At 41.0% G+C, this 18,472-nt stretch overlaps 2 protein-coding genes across 3 annotated transcripts in view; one reads left to right on the top strand and one right to left on the bottom strand.

Moving 5' to 3' along the window:
* LOC105358774 (uncharacterized) overlaps window positions 1-10,191 on the bottom strand; it is a 148,268-nt gene extending 138,077 nt beyond the window's left edge. The window contains exon 1 of the mRNA XM_078932088.1: window positions 10,188-10,191. The gene's annotated coding sequence lies outside the window, so the exon portion shown is untranslated. The remainder of the gene's footprint in view (window positions 1-10,187) is intronic.
* adgra1b (adhesion G protein-coupled receptor A1b) overlaps window positions 1-18,472 on the top strand; it is a 207,473-nt gene that overhangs the window by 105,454 nt on the left and 83,547 nt on the right. The window lies entirely within an intron of this gene.

Below are 18,472 nucleotides of genomic sequence, written 5' to 3' on the forward strand. Positions count from 1 at the left end.
AAGTCACATTCAGAGTCAAACTGTAGACCTCTGTGATTACTTCATTCCTCAATGCTAATTAAAAGCAGAAGCCGAGGCGCAGTAATTACCACATTACAATGAATAAACAGGAATTTGTCTTGGAGATGCTGGCACAGCGTTGCACCTACAAAGTATGGGCAAGGGAACGGTTCTTTCTACCAAATAATGAATGCACTTGTTTAAATATTCCCATCTGGTCTATGCAGGTACAGCCGTCTGACTTCAGAGAAAAGTAGACTTCTCTAATTATTTGTGCTGCTGTGAGTTTGTTCCGTGTCTCATTGTCTTGATTATGCGCCTACAAGTGTGTAACCTTTTCCCCGCCGTGTAATCCAGTGTAGTGCAGCTCTGCATGCTCCTAAAGAGCACAAGCAACTCCCAACACCACTAATCTATATAGAAGGAGCTCTCAGCCCCTTCTGTGTGCAGAACATGGCATGAATGCTAAGACAAGGAATTGTATGCTTGCATTTACCAGCAACTTATTTCATAAACTTACCCTTTAGTAACGCTGCCTTCAGTCATCTTTTTTTGCTTTATATTGATGAAACATTAGGTACATCATTACTGCGGTTGCTGGCTAGACTAAACATCACTCCTGTTGTCACTGGGAACAATATACTGTATGTGCTTTGTATATTTTTTGGATCTTTTGTATATTTGATCTCTGAAAGTGTTATGGATGAGTTTTTGTCTTCCTATTAGCAAAAAAGAGGTAGAGCACCAGCACTTTACATGACATTCTACATTCAGTATCAGAAGGTAATGAACTATAGACCTTATTTCCCTCATTGAAAAAACTGTTGTGCTCAACTGTAAAGAGCACTGACATAAAAAGACTTGCTTACATACATGACAGTAAAAAATGTAATGCAAATGACAAAAGTGCCATTCCCTGCGATAGACACTTTTTAGAGTCCGAAGTTAGATTACAGCAACTGAAAAAGCTCTGTCACCTCTGGATTATGGTCTGGAGTGAGGAACTTCCAGAAGAAGCAGCTGCGTGGTGATTTGGTCCTGCAAGAAGGTCCTGGTTCAAATCCCGGCTGGGTTATTTGGGTGTGGAGTTTGCATGTTCTCCTTTTTCATTTGTGAGTTTTTTAGTAAATCCCAGGTAAATCCTTATCTCTGAGTTGCAGCTAGGTGTGTGTTTGGCCCCCCGGACAGACTGATGAACTGGTCGGGGTGAACCCTGCCTTTGCCCAACAGTAGCTGGGTTGGCTCCAGGGACTCTGTAACCCCAATTCAGGGGGTTCTAAAGATGGTTGGATGAAACAAAAAATAATAATTTCATCAATTTCTTAAAAGGCTGAGTTCCTGGAGTTTAATCATCTGAGCCAATCAGAAGCCAAAGCCACTGATGCACTCTGCATTCACATTCATCTCCACTGTCTGACAGTCGCATCATGTGCAGAGTTGATTTACTCTGTTGACCTCAAACTAGTCTGCCTGTTAAAGCAAATTGTGTTATTAACTTTTTTTTTGCAGTCTGAGTTGAATCGAAGTGTGTTTGATCAGCTTCTTATTGGTTCGTTTTGTTATTTTGTCTTTGTTGGATTCTAGATTCTCTTATTGTGTGTTTAATGACAGTTTTAACCACACAGCTGAAACTTTTGCAGACAAATATCTGCAATGTTTCAGCAGCATTTACTTAAATGAGTTTAAAATTCGGCCAGGACTTCTTCTTCTGTTGGTTTTCCTCTTCTGTGACGCCACATGTCTGCTGCAGCTGGAGTTTTAAAAAGCGGACGCTTGGTCTTCCTGCATCACACACAGGTTTAGAAGCAAGCGGCGGTCACAACACTAAATAATTGATGTCAATGACCAGCGTACAAGATGTTAGTGTCTGTGCTGCAGTGCTTCTCCTTTCAACAGAGAGGTGGGCAGACAGAGAAAGGGTTTCTGTCCCGGACACTGGTCTGCGGCTGTTCATAATTCATGAGAATTTGACAAGAAACTAAAAGCCTTCCCTACTTAAGACAAAAAGCCAATGGAAGAGACATATGGAAATCCAGAGAGAAAGGAGCAAAGAAAGAGAAAATATAACATGCTATGAATGAAGATTTCACCTGGAAGTTGAAGATGAAAATAACAGGAAATTAGGATGCATGGAGAGTACAGAAGAGAAAAGGAAAGGGTAATTGTAAATGAGGGAGACGGAGGAAAAGGCAACGTAGAGGCAGAGTAGACATGCATAAAACATGAAGGGAAAGATTTTAAAAAGTGAATTAAAACTTGTTTTTTTTTTGTCACCAGAAGCTTTTTTAGCCCAAACCAGTAGATGCACAGACTTTTTTCTTTCGGTGGAAAAGAAAATTAGATGAACATTTAATCCACTAACTCTGAATCTACACTGGTCCATCTGCAGTGCGCCTTCATTTTGTTGCGCGATGAGTCCTCTCTCAACCCCCCGGCCCCCGGAGGAGTGGTTTGTCTCAGTCTTTGCTCATCCAAAACTTAAGCAATCAGGCCCCATGCCCTCTCTTACCTCACTAGTCCTTGTAAAATTCAATTTTGTGTCATAAATTATGTTGTTTTTGTACTTCCACAGTGTAACTTTATTGCGTTATCTGTTGTGTTATTACGTCCGTAATCGTGTCGGCACGTTGCCTTTAATATAATATAGAATTAGATAGTTTTACTTTGAAAGTACAAAGGAAGATTTTGTTTTGAAACCCAGACCTGTTTTTCAGTTCTCAGGCTTTTTGCTGCAACATTGACGCGTAAACAGACTAGAAATGGAGCTAAAGCTTGCGTTGCAGTGCGGAGGGCCGGACTTGAACCGCAGACATGACGGAGGCGATGCAAACATTCTGATTGATCAAGCTATACTTTTGTGTCAAAGCAACAGAGACGCCCTGATGAAGGAGCAGTGGAAATCAGCCTAGAGTCATGCAAAAGTAAACATGCAAGAACTTGAACCTGTAAAACCTGGAGACAGCATATCTCCTTCAGTCAAGTGGTTTGTAATTGTAAAAACCCTGAATGTGAAGCTTAATTGAAATGCGATGATTATTGTGGATTGCTGATGGACAAAAGTATACGAATTGGGGCCCCTTCACTGTCCCATTTGGCTTTCTAGTATTTGGAGGGGTGTCTGTGTGAACATCTAGGACTTTGACTCAGCAACAGAGGGGGATCATTTAAGCTCCTTTCCACCCGGCAGCCACATTCTGGAGGCTGTTGTCAGAACAGCCCAGAGCAAGAAGCAGCCACAAATCCCCAAAGACCTCATGAGGAGAGGAGGTAGGTGCAAGTAGTGTTTTAAGGATGCTAGCTGTCTGGCAAAAAGGATAAAGTGGAATGCTTTGAAAACGGATTGTAGGAGGGAGAAAGGGGTTGGGTTCAGAGAAAGCTGCAAATAACGACCTCTTTGGAAGCGTCTGGGGGACCAAGCACAGTTGTTATGATTTTAGCCTAAATACTCCTGGAATACTTCTTTAACCTGATATGTGAGGCAGCACTTTAACTTGTGATCAGTCACACGTTGCTCAGTGTGTTTGACCAGCTCCTCTGCATGGTTGAGGACAAAGATTTGATAAGAAAATGACACAACTGTGTGACATGGAGATCTGATTTTCCCTCATTGCTTTGGATGTGTGCTGTCACATTCCATTACAGCACAGCAGCGCGCACAATAGAAGGCGACCTGAATGACTGAGATGAATTTGTCTGCAATGAGCTGTAATAGATTACATTTCCCAGTAATGTGGTCTGTCCTGTGCCATTTTGTGGGCAGGTGCACACGACCACCAGGCACCTGCCCACTCTCATCTCCCTCCATCATTCCCCCACTGCCTGCAACACCACAGTGTCTGCCTTTGTGCTCCACCCCTCTTCTCTGATGAGATTTGGAGCCTTCCTGAGTCCAGTCTGTTTACGCTGACGTTACAAAATCAGATGAGCTAAAGTTAATGACACCCTAATTGCCCAGATTTAATGTGCTGTTCTGATCTGCCCTTTTCTCTTTACTTATTTCCATCAAGACATGCCCTGGAGTGACTGAGCTGTTAGCAGCTAAAAGAGAAAAAGCTACGAAAATGTCAAACTAATGATTAAAGTGTGGATAAATAGTAAAAATAAAGAAAAACCTCTTTGCCCACCATACCCCCTTTCTGCATTGACCATTACTTCCCCCCAAATTGATGTTTCCTTATTGTTTGAACATCATTACACTCATTGAGGTGGCTTTCCCTTCCCTTCAGTCTCACTCATGTCAATCATGAGCAGAGGTGAGAGACTGGAGCCAGATGAGGACTTGGAATTTTCTCGACTAAAAACTTGACTCTTTTTCATTTCGTATCTGTCATTTATTCCAACACTTAGATTAAATTGAGCATATTTTACTTTCCTTTACTTGTTTGGGTTCAGATCAACAGTGACAGCTGATCAACAGATGAGGACCTGATATCCTCTGATCAAGGATCAACCACTCCACGTCTTAGCTTATAGTTTTTACTCCTATGATAGGAACATAATGTTTTATCCTCCTCTTATTTAGCAGAACTGCTGCTCTGCTCCAGTGGTGGAACTCAGGTCTTGTTTGCTGTTTCTTCTGGAGGTTCCTCACTCCAGACTATAATCCAGAGGTGACAGAAGCCTCTCAGTCGCTGTAACTAGATTTTGGGCTGCTCTTCCTTCACAATGTAGAGCAGCTCATCCTACTGCTGGCTTAGAGTCTTTAGTGAAAACTTGATGGGAAATCCAGTTAAGTCTGGGACGTCTTAGAAGTTTTTGGGATGAGGTTTTCTGTCTGGTGTAGTGTTTTTATAATACGGTGATAACTCTGCTTTTTGCAGCACTTTGGACAAACAAATAAACTAAAATCAACCTATTTGAATTACTTGACTTGCTTGAATCTTTGAATACATGTGTGACTTATATGTTAATTGCACATTAGTGACTTGAACCCATTTGTGCTAATAAGCACCAGAGTAATCCATCTTTTGCTCTTCCTTCAGTCTAAAGATTTATGCGAGTATATTTATACTCTAAATGTACTTGACAAGTGACCTTTACTACAACTCTTCTCTTCAAATAAAAACATTCAGTTATAATCCTAATTAGCCTACAATTCCTATAATTGTGAAGCCTTTTTCTATGAAATTGCAACTAATCAGGCAGATTATTTTTTGATTATTTTCAACAGGGTTTGTTCTGAGCCATAATGCTTCCAAAAAGCAGAATTAATAAATACGGATTAACAATAAAATAAATCCTGACTAAACCTCTTGGAGGGGGAATGAAATCCTTGTTTTATTGACTGTGCATTGCCCCCTGCATACACAGAGAGTAACACTCAGTATTACAAAGGCTGAGGTCTTTTACCTGCTGGTGTTTCTTTTCATCCCTTTCAGTTTTAAGAAGGAAACTTAAGTTTGTTTTTCTCTCACTGACTTAGGTTTATCCAAAATTCCCAACCTCTGCAAATGGCATTCTCAAATCCAAAAAGAGGCCCAGACACTCATAGACTCTCAATAAAAAGAGTTTTATCCAGATTGGGAAAACTATTGACATTTAGTAGTGATGAAAACATTTAGAGTCAACTTTCGTGTCAACATTTTGGTGAATTGTGTCATGCCAGTCCTCCTGGGGGGTATTCCAGAAAGCAGGTTATGTAAGTTACCACAGTAAGTTTGAGGCTAAGGAAGGGGATAACCTCAGCTTTCGATTCCAGAAATGGAGGTATGTTTCAGGGTATGTCAAGTTGCCATAGCAACTCATGCTCTGAACATAACCTGGTCTGGAGCAGGTTTAGTTGAAGGTTAGTTTGTTTTCAGAGAGGTGAAGCAGCATGGTGTGTCCATTTGAAGATGATTTAGTGGATGAAGAAGCTCAGATAATACTTTTTCCACCGTGAGAGGGTGATAAGACCACATATGGATGTTGGAAAGATAAACTTTTTACATTGTTGATCTAACTTCATTTTTTGCTTCAGTAAGGACAAGTTCAGTCAACTTAAAAAAAATAACATGTCAGACATTTATTTTACTTTCATTCAAATTAATTCAATTGGTGTAACTTTGGTGCTGCTGTTAGATCGGCACCGCAAGGAATTGTGGGATACCATTCCCTTTGCCTGTCTTGACGGATTTGGGTTTAAGTGTTTCATTCATTTTTAGTTTTTAAAATGAGAATAGTAGTTCAAGAATTACAATGAATTAAGATGCAAAAATGTTTAATTGAATTGGAATAATATGACATTTAGTTAGATAAATATGTAAATTTGAGTTGTAAAAAAAATTGAGTTGGATAGACATAAGAAATGAGGTTGAATAAATTTAACTCCATTACTTGTTACCATTTGAATCAATTCATTTAAGTTTTATAAGTTACATATATGCGTCACAATGTAATTGGAAATGAGATCAGAAACTCGTGTGTTTACTTTGTCCGTTCTTTTTCTCCAAAGAGAAACTCTTTCTTTTGATGATGCAGCCGTGTTACTTTTTTTATGGACGTATAATCTTCATACGCCGTCATTAAAATCTCAGACTCCGTCTCAGTGAAGTATAGCGCTCTCTTTTTTCTCCACGCGTTTCCATGGTGACTCCAGAAATCAGTGATCCATTGAGAATGTCTTTATGTACCGTGCATTAACCCAGGGTTACAAAGTGGAGCGTAATTACGCTAACTCATATCCGGTCTTTTGGAACCGACATACCCAGAGTAAGCAAGTTCAGGCGGATTTCAGCCAGAGTTCAGGATTAAAGTCAGGCTAGTTTAAACATGCTTCCTGGAATACCCCCCTGGAGTTTGTCTTTGTCTCACACATTTTTCCATAGCATATTATCTGAAACATGTAAATATTTTAAAGTCTTACTAGTTTATGTGGATTAAGAGTCACAACTGAAAATCACATTTAAAGACAAAACTGAAGGACAGTTGTGAAGGAAAAGTGTGGGGGAACTTTATTAGTAGTGCGACAAATTCTAACTCAACAATGCTTTGGCAAAGACACAGCTTTATTCCTGAAGGGAAATCCTTCCACTCCTGGCAAAGATAACATTATCTGATTATCTCATTAATCAGCGTTTGTTGAAGGAACACAAATGCAGAAATGTTTCCAGCTGCTCTGGCCTGCAGCTCAGCACAGCCAGCAAGATTTGGGTTCTGCCTGAGTCAATTAGAGATTCATAATGTTAGAGTCAGGAGTTGACAGGAGCCTATCCAGAGGACCCTAAACCAAAACAAGCCAGAGGCAAACATGAAGCCAAGCCTCTCTTTGAGACCATGAATAATGGAGCAGATGAATAGACTGCGATTTGTTGATCTGATGCTGCGCTAAACAGACAGCTAACATGATAAATGTTAAGTGCCAACCGATTACCCAAAAGCATAAATCAAAGATAGGACCAAAACGTGGGGGGTCACAGGGTGTGTTCCAACTACCGGGGAACCCCACTCCTCAGCCCCCCCGGGAAAGACTATTCCAGAGACCCGGGGAGGAGAGTTCAGCCGACAGTCCAAGATTCAGGAGCAACAAAAATAAAACATGTCCTCAATGGAGAACATAGAAAATACAAAACTAAAAGTAAAAAAGATCAGGAGCAATCCATCATACTAAAAGTGTTGTTGTGAAATAGGCTGACACAGGTGGAATCCACAGCAGCCCTTTTAACGGAAGGCGTTTTCTCATTTGAACTGGGACTTTTAAGATAAAATAAGAACATAAAACTGAATTAAAGATTAAACAAAATAGGATGAGTAAATGTGATGTAATATCTCACTTGGTCTTATGTCACCTTTGCTCAAATTAGGACTACTGTTGCAACATTAACTGTTTTACCTCTCAAATATTGTAAGGTTTTTGGCCTTAACTCTGTCCTGGATCACAGCTTTCTTTGGTCTTTGGAGAATCATCAGGGTTGCTAGACTGCATCTGCTTAAGCCTTTCCTGTCAGAAGAAAAAAATACTAGTTTATAAATCCAATCTGCTTTCTTATTGTTTGTCTCATGTTCTCTTTCAGCTTTATTTCCTGTCTGTAAGAGTGCGTGCTAACTGTTGAACCATACCGATCTCTACACCAGTTTCAACAGTTCACTTTCATCATTGAGGAAAAATACCACCTAACGTTTCAGAACTAGCTAGAAACATATTACCAAGTCACCCAAACACCACTGACTTCCCTGTGGAAATCCACCCAGAAACTCTGCCAGCATAACTTAAACTTGAGCGTTTTCCATGATCTGCCCCCTCATTTACAAGTGAAGCTCCCAACAAACAGTTCAGGTCAGTTCTTCGTCTTTTCTCTCTCAGACGAAACACAAGTTGGTAACTGAACACCAGTACCATCCATTGGATCACTTTATTTTTTGGCAGCCACCTCTATCAATTCCACTCAAAGCAACTCCAGCAAAACAGGGCAGAAGGACAAGACAAAAAGAGACCCAGAAGTTTAGGAAGATATTGGCCAGAGATGTAAGTCCAGTAATGTACTGTGAGATCCAGAGTCATACTACAGTGTGCGAGCATGGCTTCATTCTGCCTAGTATCAACACTTTAAGGTAGAAGTCAAAATATTGACTTTGCAAAATTTGCTCTGGTCCCCTGGTGTTGTGTGTGTGTGTGTGTGTGTGTATATGTATATATATATATATATACATATATATGTATATATATATATATATAGTGTGTGTGAATGAATGACAGCATAAGAGGGTGAAATGGGAGAAGCTCCGGGAGCCCTGTGTGCTCATTTTTTATGCATGCAAGCATATCCACAGATTGTTTCACACTGATTTAATTTCTCGCATCATGTTGCTCTCTGCTGCACCCCCACTCTCACAATTTAATCCCAGGTCTGAGGGAAGGAGCTACCTGAGGTGCTTTAGCACAGTTGAAATTGCATTTGTAGCGATTTGAAAAGGCAAGTCCATCCCCAGCGTGGAACTGAAGACTAGCTAGTGTTGACAGCTGTCAAGCATTCATTTTCATACAAATGCTCTGGAGGTTAGACATTTGCAGCTCATTTGAAGAATCCTTGTTTGAGGGAGATGCTAGTCCCCTCTATGCTTGGAGCCTCCTTACATTCAAAATCCATATTAGCTTTTAAAATAAATGATCTTCTCATCAGAAGTTCTTAACTTTTATGTTTAGTTAATCAATTAGTTTTCCTCTCTAACTTAATCTGCCTGACATATTCATAAATGATTCCACTGTCATTTGTGACTTTTGGTTTTTCTGGATTTTTGATGATTCAACATAAAGCAGCTGGATGGTTCAGTTGGCTGGGTGTTTGATTGTCACACAGGAAACCTGGGGTCGCTTGCCATGGGGAGCAATGAGCTGAAACATCCAGGGGGTCTGTAGGTAAGACCCTTTGCACTGCTGCCTATCTGGGTCTCCCTGTGCCTTACAAATACAGTGTTGTGTCAGGATGGGCATCTGGCAAATCACAATCAGTGGCGTCTCTGCCAAACCACATGTGTGAATCAGTGAAAGCTGATTCACTGTGGTGCCCCTAACGGTAGAACCAAGAGCTGAACAACATGATTCAAACATAAAAAAGCAACAACATGAGGGACAAAACAATCAGCAATATTCAAAGTAAAACATTAAGCAAAACACTTTTCTTAAATGCTTTAAGGTGGCAAAGTACAGAGATCGACCTGAGGGGGACAAAAACTGCTAAATGTCAGTTTTAACGTGTTTACCAGACTACCGATTGTCAAAATGTCTCTAAGATTTTGCAGGAAAACCTGATTTAAAAGCTCAATGCCTTTGCGCCACACTGTGGATATTTTAAAATCTTTTAGAAATCTAAAGATTAAAGTTTAAAACCACGTTCTAACATTGTCCTTGTGTTTTTTTTTAAAAACAGCAGAACTTGGTATGCCTTATTAAAGTCCCACTCTGACCATCTTTTGATCTATTTTCAAAGCGTTTTTTAATTATTATTATTCTGTTTTTAGCTAATATCAAAAACCTGTGTTGTTTCTAGGACATAGTTTCTGCAGGGAAGCAGGAGTTTAACAGAAATTCACCTCTGAGTTGTGGGTTGGACAGTTGGCACGGAGTAAGCCCACCCGCACTTCCCGCCACTCATTTTTTCCCGTGCTTCCTGGTGGCTCACACCACCAACCTAACATTACCAGTGCAACAAAAATGGCAGCAACATCAGATCTATCCAGATGTACAGTTTGGATCCAGATTCCTGCTCAGACCAGGAAAACAAAGACGTTCATGGATCCATTTGTCTGACAGTGGATGCATTGGAATGGAGAGGAGTAGGGAGCTTTCGGCCCACCCAACGCCCTCAAATACAATCTTTCCGTCTGCTTCTAACTCACAGTAATTAAAAAAAAGCTCAGAAATGAAATTTTGATCATAACTGCCTTTATATATTTCCTTCATCTGGAAAAAGCAACAAGAACAAATTAAAAACACCAAAAGGACAATTTTTACTTGAGTGGGTCTTTTAACCTTACCCAACCTTCTACAGGTTGGTTCAAGTTCTTCCTCTCCTGTGTGCCAGTTTCTGGAGGATTAAGGAGTTAATGAGCATTAAAAATCAATGGAAGAGCCAAATAAAGGACATTTGCTTGTTTATCTTTTCTTATGTCAAAAGCTCTCCTGCAGTTTTTGTTCTTCAGGGAGCTGGTGGCCCCACCATTGCACCTTCTACATCACACTTGCAATCCTTTTTTCAACATCATTTTTTCATTGCTCCTGATTTACAACAATTTGAATTAAAAAAAGATTCGAAAAAAAGCATTTATGTGTGTGTGTGTATGTTGAGCAATAATTAATCAACCAGAAACAGCTGTGATGATAACAAATTGGAATCAGGTGCAAACCAAACAAAACTGCAGGGCTAAACAGACAGAAGATAAAGGAACATCTGGCAAAATAACAGAATATTATTGAACAAAATGACTTTCACAAGATTTGTTAAAAAATTTTGCTGTAAAATTTCTCACCACACACTTTCAGCAAATTGAATGTGTCTTCTACAGTAGGAACAGTAGGGATTGATTGACAAGATCAACAGCCAATCAGGGCACAGAACACATCTATTTTTTTATTTTTTTAAAGGACAGAGAATTGCACTACATAAAAGATCTGCCAGTCTGGAAAAATTGAACCACAATAAAGAGAGGGGCCACAGTACTGCAAAGCAGAAGACCAAGTCAGTAGCCGCGGTCACATGGGCAGAATATCTTGATCGGATCAATGGTCGGGTTAAAATTCACCCGTGCACATGGGCACAGAAAACCTTTTTCCGATTAGAACAAACGTTCCCATGGCTCATACTCTCGTTCGGAATGAATCATTTGGGCATGCGCAGTAGTGTAAAAATCACCCGGATGCGGATATAGGTCCCGTTGTAAACAAACCGCTGCCACAGACATTTATGCAGCAGCTCGGTAACATACGAGACGATCTTCCAAACGTGCTTTTATTAATGTCATGAATATTATGAATTGCCTGTTCGCTCATCGTTATATTTAATCTGTGTGGTCAGTGCTTTTTTGTGGAAGAATTAAGCTGGACGAAAGCTTAGGACAGACTAACACGGGCTAACATCATTAGCCTGATGGATGGACACAAAATCCAGGACCGTGCGAGAAACGCAGCAATCTGCAGCTTTCTAAGGACTGAGCGACATTTATTTCTGCTCTGAAAGTTCACACAGACCGCCCCAAAGCCACTCTGTGAGCTAGCGGCCCGAGCTCTGTTCGAACACGGTTCCTCCTGAGTCCTGCAGCCGCTAACCCAGAGCGGCGGGACGGCTCGCAGTCTGAATTCTCCCACACATAACAAAACAACAAAACGCACACGTAAAAAAGCCCCCCCCCCGACACAAAATTATTAATCCAGCTGCTCTGCTCACTCGGGTGCCAGTGGACCGAGTGAGCGTCAGGGGGCACGAAGCGCTCCTCCTCCTAATCTCCCCCGTGAGGGGTGTAAGAGAGGGGAGAGCCAGCGGGGCGAGAGCGGAGCGGCGCTTTTCACGGGGCGTCCGCAGAGCAGCAGGTCGGTCCCGTATGCGCTCCAAAGCTTGCTCTCAGCGAAACACCGTCTATGCGTGACGTAAACCAGAGCAGCAGTGACACACGATCGGAATGACCGTTTACATGCTCCACGATCGGATAAACGATCGGTATAACCCACCTATCTCGATCGGAAAGAAATTCTGATCCGAATGAGTCTGACCGGGGCAGAGTATTCCGAACGGCGCGTTTACATGACGCATTTTCTTTCCGATCAGGCGTTCATTCCGATTACTTTTGTCCATGTAAACGCGGCTATTGTTTTGGAAGTTACAAGTAGCCTTACTCTCAAGTCTTTCTCCTCAAGTCCCAGGTCAAAGCAGGCAAGTCAAGAGTTTAATCCTTCATGTATGCTTTTAGGAACTGTATTTATCTTTCAAAACTGTGCAACAATATTCTTCTTTGTGTGTGAAAGAGAAGGGGAGGGAGGTGGAACCCCACATTGCCCATAGCTTAGGACCCCCCCCCCCCATCTCACGAAATCTCACTTGAAAAATGCCAAACTATCTCTGAAGCTACAGACCCATCAGGTATGTGACGCACGTTTGTGTGTTCACAGGTCAAGCAGAAAAGGGCTTCATCCTCTTCTTTGATTTTCTACTGTTGTCTAGCGCATGTCTGCCACCTGCAGTTGGAAGAGGTTTGGTGTGAAATGCCGTAGCAGTGCAGATCTCTAAAATCTTTTTCTTTCCCAACTCTATTCCGTTATATGAAAGACTTGGTGTCATAGATTCCAGGCACAAACCCCAATTATTACTTCCTCCTCCATGATCAAATTTCAAACGGTTGGCACTGCCATGGATTAAAAGGGGGCGCCATCCATACGTCATGACCAAATCCGAGTTCCAAACTATGACCTGGTTTTAACTGTCAAAGCGTGTTCGACGGCCAATTGTTTGTATGTAGAGCCCAAGAACTAGTTGAAAAGTGCGTGGCTACACGTGAGGAAGAGCGCAGAAGGCTGAAACGTGTTTATGTAGGGTTTTTATTGTAAGTGGCTGCTTGAACACATGTTGCAGAGGGTGGTGTGAACATAATTGAACAAATCTGCGTTTGCAATGTAAGGTTAAAGCGTCTTTACAGTCTCCTGGTTTTAACTGTGCAGTTATTGCTTACAAAGGTAGGGTCCGCTTTCATTCAGAATTTGTCTCAAATGTCTGACAATAGTGAATGTTATTGACTTTCAGCAATCTTCAAACCACACGTTGTCCAAACTTTAAAAAACTTCCTCATAGAGGCACCTTGTTTGACAGATCGCTTTATCATTTATCAGTTGATAAGTTGTACAGCATTCTGGATGGTGTTGAACCAAAACAACGTAGATCTAATTTGATAAGATGTTATGCCGACAGCCTACATAGAAACACGCATACACAGAGGCAGACAGTCTATGTGAATATACTTTTCCATTTTTAGGCTTTGGGGAAAGTAGAAAGTCTTTAAGTCAACCTAGTCAAAAGACTCAAGTCAAAGTGAAGTCACAATTTACTGCTGTTAAAATCCAAGTCAGGTTTATATTTTGTCATGGCCAGTCAAAGTCATGAATCGACTTCAGGTCATGTGACTGGGGTCCACACCTCTGCTGGAAAGCCTTTGAATATGTAATCTGTGACAGGTGCCATCTGTGACTGAACTGTTCATACGTGCATACCTGAACACTGCAAATATGCAAAACAGACTTGGTCTTTGAACCTAAATCACAACAGCTGGCTTCCACTTCAACTACAGTAAGACACCTGACCTATGTCATCTGCGTGTCACTACGCCCATCCAGCAGTTTTGACGCCAAGCATCGCTGAAACCAGCAAAGAAATCAAACCAAGTGCATTCTGGTTCTCACCCCTGTTTCTGTCTTCTTTGAGTCCCTGCTTACATTTAGTTGGACCCAAAGAATTTTCCATACCATGCATCGTTGGTGATGGCGATCAGGGCCAAAAAGAGGCTATTCAGATGGCTGAGCGGATGTAGGGGGTAGATTAAAACTCATTTTCTTTGTTTCATCCACATCATCTGTGCACTCCCACTGAGTCCAGCGGAGGAGCCTTTTTGTATGTCCTCTAGCTACATTTCAGATCAGCTGAAAAAAGTCTCAACAAGTCATGGAGTACAAATAAATGAAAGGATCTCAGAGAAAGTTGTCGCTTTTTATTTACAATCTAACTTATTTTTTACGTCACTGCTCAATTCTGAATGCCTTGCCTGTCTATATTAGGGCATAACACAAGACTTGTCACTGCAGCTGTTCGTTTGACACCAGTACATTACTTCTGTAGAGATAAAAGAGACAAACAGTAAAACATCTGAAGCAGGAAACTGGTTTCCATAGTGGTCATCACCACACAGCTGAAGCAGAAAACTCTGCCAGTCTGGATTATTGTCTTTGGAAGGATGGCCTGCTGCAGAAATAATGTTTTTACCACAGATACTGTTTGACTCAGCTGGCAGTAGGTGGACCAGGGCTCTCCATGGATGAGATCTTCATTGATCGGAAGATAGAAGGGAAATCTTAGCAGCCAGAGTGAGCTGACTATGGTAGCGCTTCACATGATCGATTGAAATGATGTGTCTTGAAGGCACAAGAGCGCTCCAATAAATCCTCCATCCTTCCCCTGCCTGCGGTGATGTGTGTCTTTGATTCCTCTGCATGATCAAAGCTGGAAGACTCTGTGGTGCTGGAAAGACGAGCTGAAATTGAAGGGGGTTTGGGGCATGCATGAAATATATTTATTTCCATTTTCCATCAAAAGCAGGGGGCTTTTATCGAGGAGACGGGGTTCTTAGTTTCTCGCTCAGGTACCGTTCCTCTTCCGGAAGCAGAAAGCATGTGTGTGTGTATGCAAATGTGCTTCAGTTTCCCTCAGCTGGATTCTTGACGTATCTTTTCCAGTCTGACTTCTAAAACTCAAACTCTTTTGTCTTTGAATGCAGTAAAATCCCTGTTGAAAATTTAATTCAACAAAAACACAGACACAATCCCTCCAAGTTGAGCTCCTCTTCAATTTCAGACATTCCCCTCCAGAAGGAAACAGCTTTAACAAGTCATTTTGTCTTCAATAAACCAGTGCAATTCAAAGTTTGACAGTTCATAAACCATTACAAACGAATTTGAATGAGAAATCTTTGGTTAAATCTAGATTGCTTTAAGTTCAGAAATGGGTGATACAATGAATAGATTAGTTGCCATTATCATTACGTAGACTCCACGGAGAGAAAAATCATTTGAAATGAGCAAGACATTATTCTGCTGTTTGAGTTCACAAGTTTGTCATTGAGTTTGAAAGTAGTAAAAGTTAAGTCTGGTTAAGACTAGTTTCCATTAAACTGTATGAAACTATTTACTCGACTGACGTGAATGCTATCATACTATCAAAATAAAGATTTTCTCGCCAAACCTGACTGATTGAAAAAAAGTCTAAAAATTGTCTGAGACCAGTTCAAGGCATATGAATGTGATTGTTTTGAGAGATTTGTATAAGTTTGAACATGTTTTAGAATCCAGCAATGTGCTTTTGAAGCTGTGGGACTCATTCCAGGAAATTTGAGAAACTATCATTTGTAGAAAGCTCCCTCTCCGTCATCATTGGCAGACCAGTGAAACTGAAGCCTTGGCAGAGTTTAATCTCTATAGGAGCAAGGGGAGTTCTTTCTTATCTAACGAGAGTTATGTGGCATTTATTTAAAAGAATATTGCTCACATTTCAAGGTAAAGTTTCTATAAATCTCCATATTTTTCTTGCAATTTAGTGCCTCTGTTAGTCTCAAGTAGTCCAGCCCTGACCGACAAGTCTTAAGAAAGTAAACGAGTGCAGGAGAAGGTGAACCATACATGTGAAAACACACTCTGACAAAAACATCCGCCCTGAGTGGCGCTCATCTGGTAAAGGCAAGTCATTTGTGCTTCAGTCTTGTGAGATAAAGATGACCATTAAAGTATTATTGTTCAGTTTTGTGCAGCGGTAGGATTAGCGGAAAGGGATTAGTGCAGAGAAGAGGACATAATGCAAATATGCAGCACTCTCCTTGTCGTTTCTGTTCTGCTTTAATTCCACTCCCAGATCTGTTAGATTTGCTCTGGCAATGCCCAGGGGCTCTTCCCTGGTAAGGTTAAACACAAAGTTAGAGAATAGGCTATTACAGACAGAATGACATCTCTTGATATTTCTAATTCTACCTCAAATGGATTTAGGCAAGATGCTTTGCTTTTCATGTCCAAAACTGATTCGTCAGAAGCAAAAGTTACCAATTTGATATGCAAAATAACCCAAAAATGTTTCAGCTTTCCTTTGAATGTGAATGCATGCAGTGCTTCAGTACTGCTGTTGTTATTTTTGCCGTGTTTAAAAATGAAGACGTGTGTGTGTGCGGGTCTGTGTGTGTAATCAGTTTGCAGCTGGAAGGGCTTCGCTTGTTGCAGCATCTACCGCACTGATGAAGCTCCGTTACGCTGGTCAGGCACGTGTGCATTGAAGTGATTAATCTGTGAAGCTGGGCTTTGCTCTCCTCCGTCTGCTTTGTCTTTGCGGTGCAGAGAGGGCTGCTCCATCCCTGTAGCATTTCATGACTGCAGTTGTGGGTAAAACAGAGACTAAGGTGTGCTGTAGACGTGTTTGCCTACCCTAGATCTGCTGCTCTGCTCTCCCTTACACATTTTCATTTTACACATGTTGATCAGGTCACGTCTGATCAACCGGTCTCCGGTTTTTCCTCAAACTCTGAATCTCTAAAAAGCAGTTGCAGATGTTAAATAGTGATGCGACTGATTTCCGGTCTGCATGCTGCACGGTTACTTCACTGGTCAGGTCCCCCACTTCCCTACTGCCGTGCATTTTCACTCTTGTTCATGTAAGTGTCGTGACACTAAACACAAAAACAGGTAGCTTTCCCTTTGACTTTGTCACCACAGAAGGAAATTGTCAAGTCACCTAGATTAATAAGGTTTCCATGGTAACAATGCTTTAGCCTTACCTTTTACCAAGAGCAGGCTGCATGAGGCAAAATGTTTCTCTGGTCGTCATCCATCTTTGATTTTAGTTTGCAAAGAAAAGTTTTTGCTGCATAAATGCAACTCAAAGTTTGCGAATTTCATAAATAAAAATCATAAATACTTCATCCCTCTTAATATTGTCATTTTTTATTATTACAAAACTTTATAGAAATCTGGGCAGAAAATTAAAGATTAGCAAAAAGTAATTTGATGAGTCAACTGGAGAAGCTGACACCAATTTACATTCAGGTCACTTTTCATCCTAATTTACAAAAAAAGCTCCACAGAGCTTGCATGTGTTATACCCTACCTTTCTTAAAACAAGAAGAAATCGTTTTGACCTATGCTGGGATGCACAGGTCAAAGCTGAATGTTCATTTGAAGCAACACTCCGAGAGATGGAAAAGTTATGACATGTAGGATCAGCGGCTCAAATCCCTGTGTGATTAAACTAATGATCAGACAGGTGGACCAAAAGGGAGAAGCTAGTAATGAAGAAGAGGTTTCACGTGGCCGTGGCTGTCCATGACACAAACTGAACAAAAAAAAAGGTAAAACCACTGAAACCTGAGCTCTAACTGAACATGTATGGAATACATTTTCCAGTGAATCAGTCTCAACACAGAGGAAAGGAGCCTACGGCGTCATCCAAAGTCATGACTCTGCTTCACCTCGGGCAGTGCTTGCACACCCACTTTGTGTGATAGCCAACAGTTATTGCTGCACCAAATGACTGCCCATTAATCCTCTGTGTGTCTCCTGCAGCTGAATCAAACAGGATAGGTGTGAGCATGAGAGACGAAAGGAAACATGGCCTGGATAATGAGCATTCCAACATTTTCCTCTCTAAAACTATGTTCCACTAAACAGTACCCTCTTAAAACCAGCAACATTCCAATGGATTGTTATCAATGACTACAATTTACACATCACAGCCCTTTGATGAACTGGCAAGCTGTCCACCACCTCACCCAACAGTAGCTGCCTAGACTGCAACCATTCAAATTTAATATTATGCTCATATTACAGTAACTGCATTCCTTTGACTGATAATTACGTTTTTGGTTTAAAATATTCAAAACTTGGCTTTGGTTCCAAACACTCCATGGTCTTCTCATTGTCTTGTCACTTTGATTACTCTGCCATGCAGTCAAAGAAAAATCTACAGTATGTTTGTGTCTGCATAAATCCAAAGACTTTCTTTATTATGACTTTTTTTTTTTAGTTTGAGTCTTTGGATGCTCAGATGGACTCGCATTAGTTCATAACTTTGGCATTGTAGCAAATAGTTGTTGGATGTTGTAACAGAAGTCCCCCGCCACCTCTTGATATTTTTATACCAGACACTATAGATGATGTAATAGAGCATTGTGATCATGGACTAGTGCTCAAACTGATTACATGTACTATGGGTTTGGTTATGATTACATGCTTTATCAGCCAGTTAGTGTGTACCAGCTCAAATCGTAT

The sequence above is a fragment of the Oryzias latipes genome, chromosome 15 (genome assembly GCF_053564925.1).
Source record: "Oryzias latipes strain Hd-rR chromosome 15, Olatipes_Hd-rR_3.1".
In the NCBI taxonomy this organism is placed as follows: Eukaryota; Metazoa; Chordata; class Actinopteri; order Beloniformes; family Adrianichthyidae; genus Oryzias; species Oryzias latipes.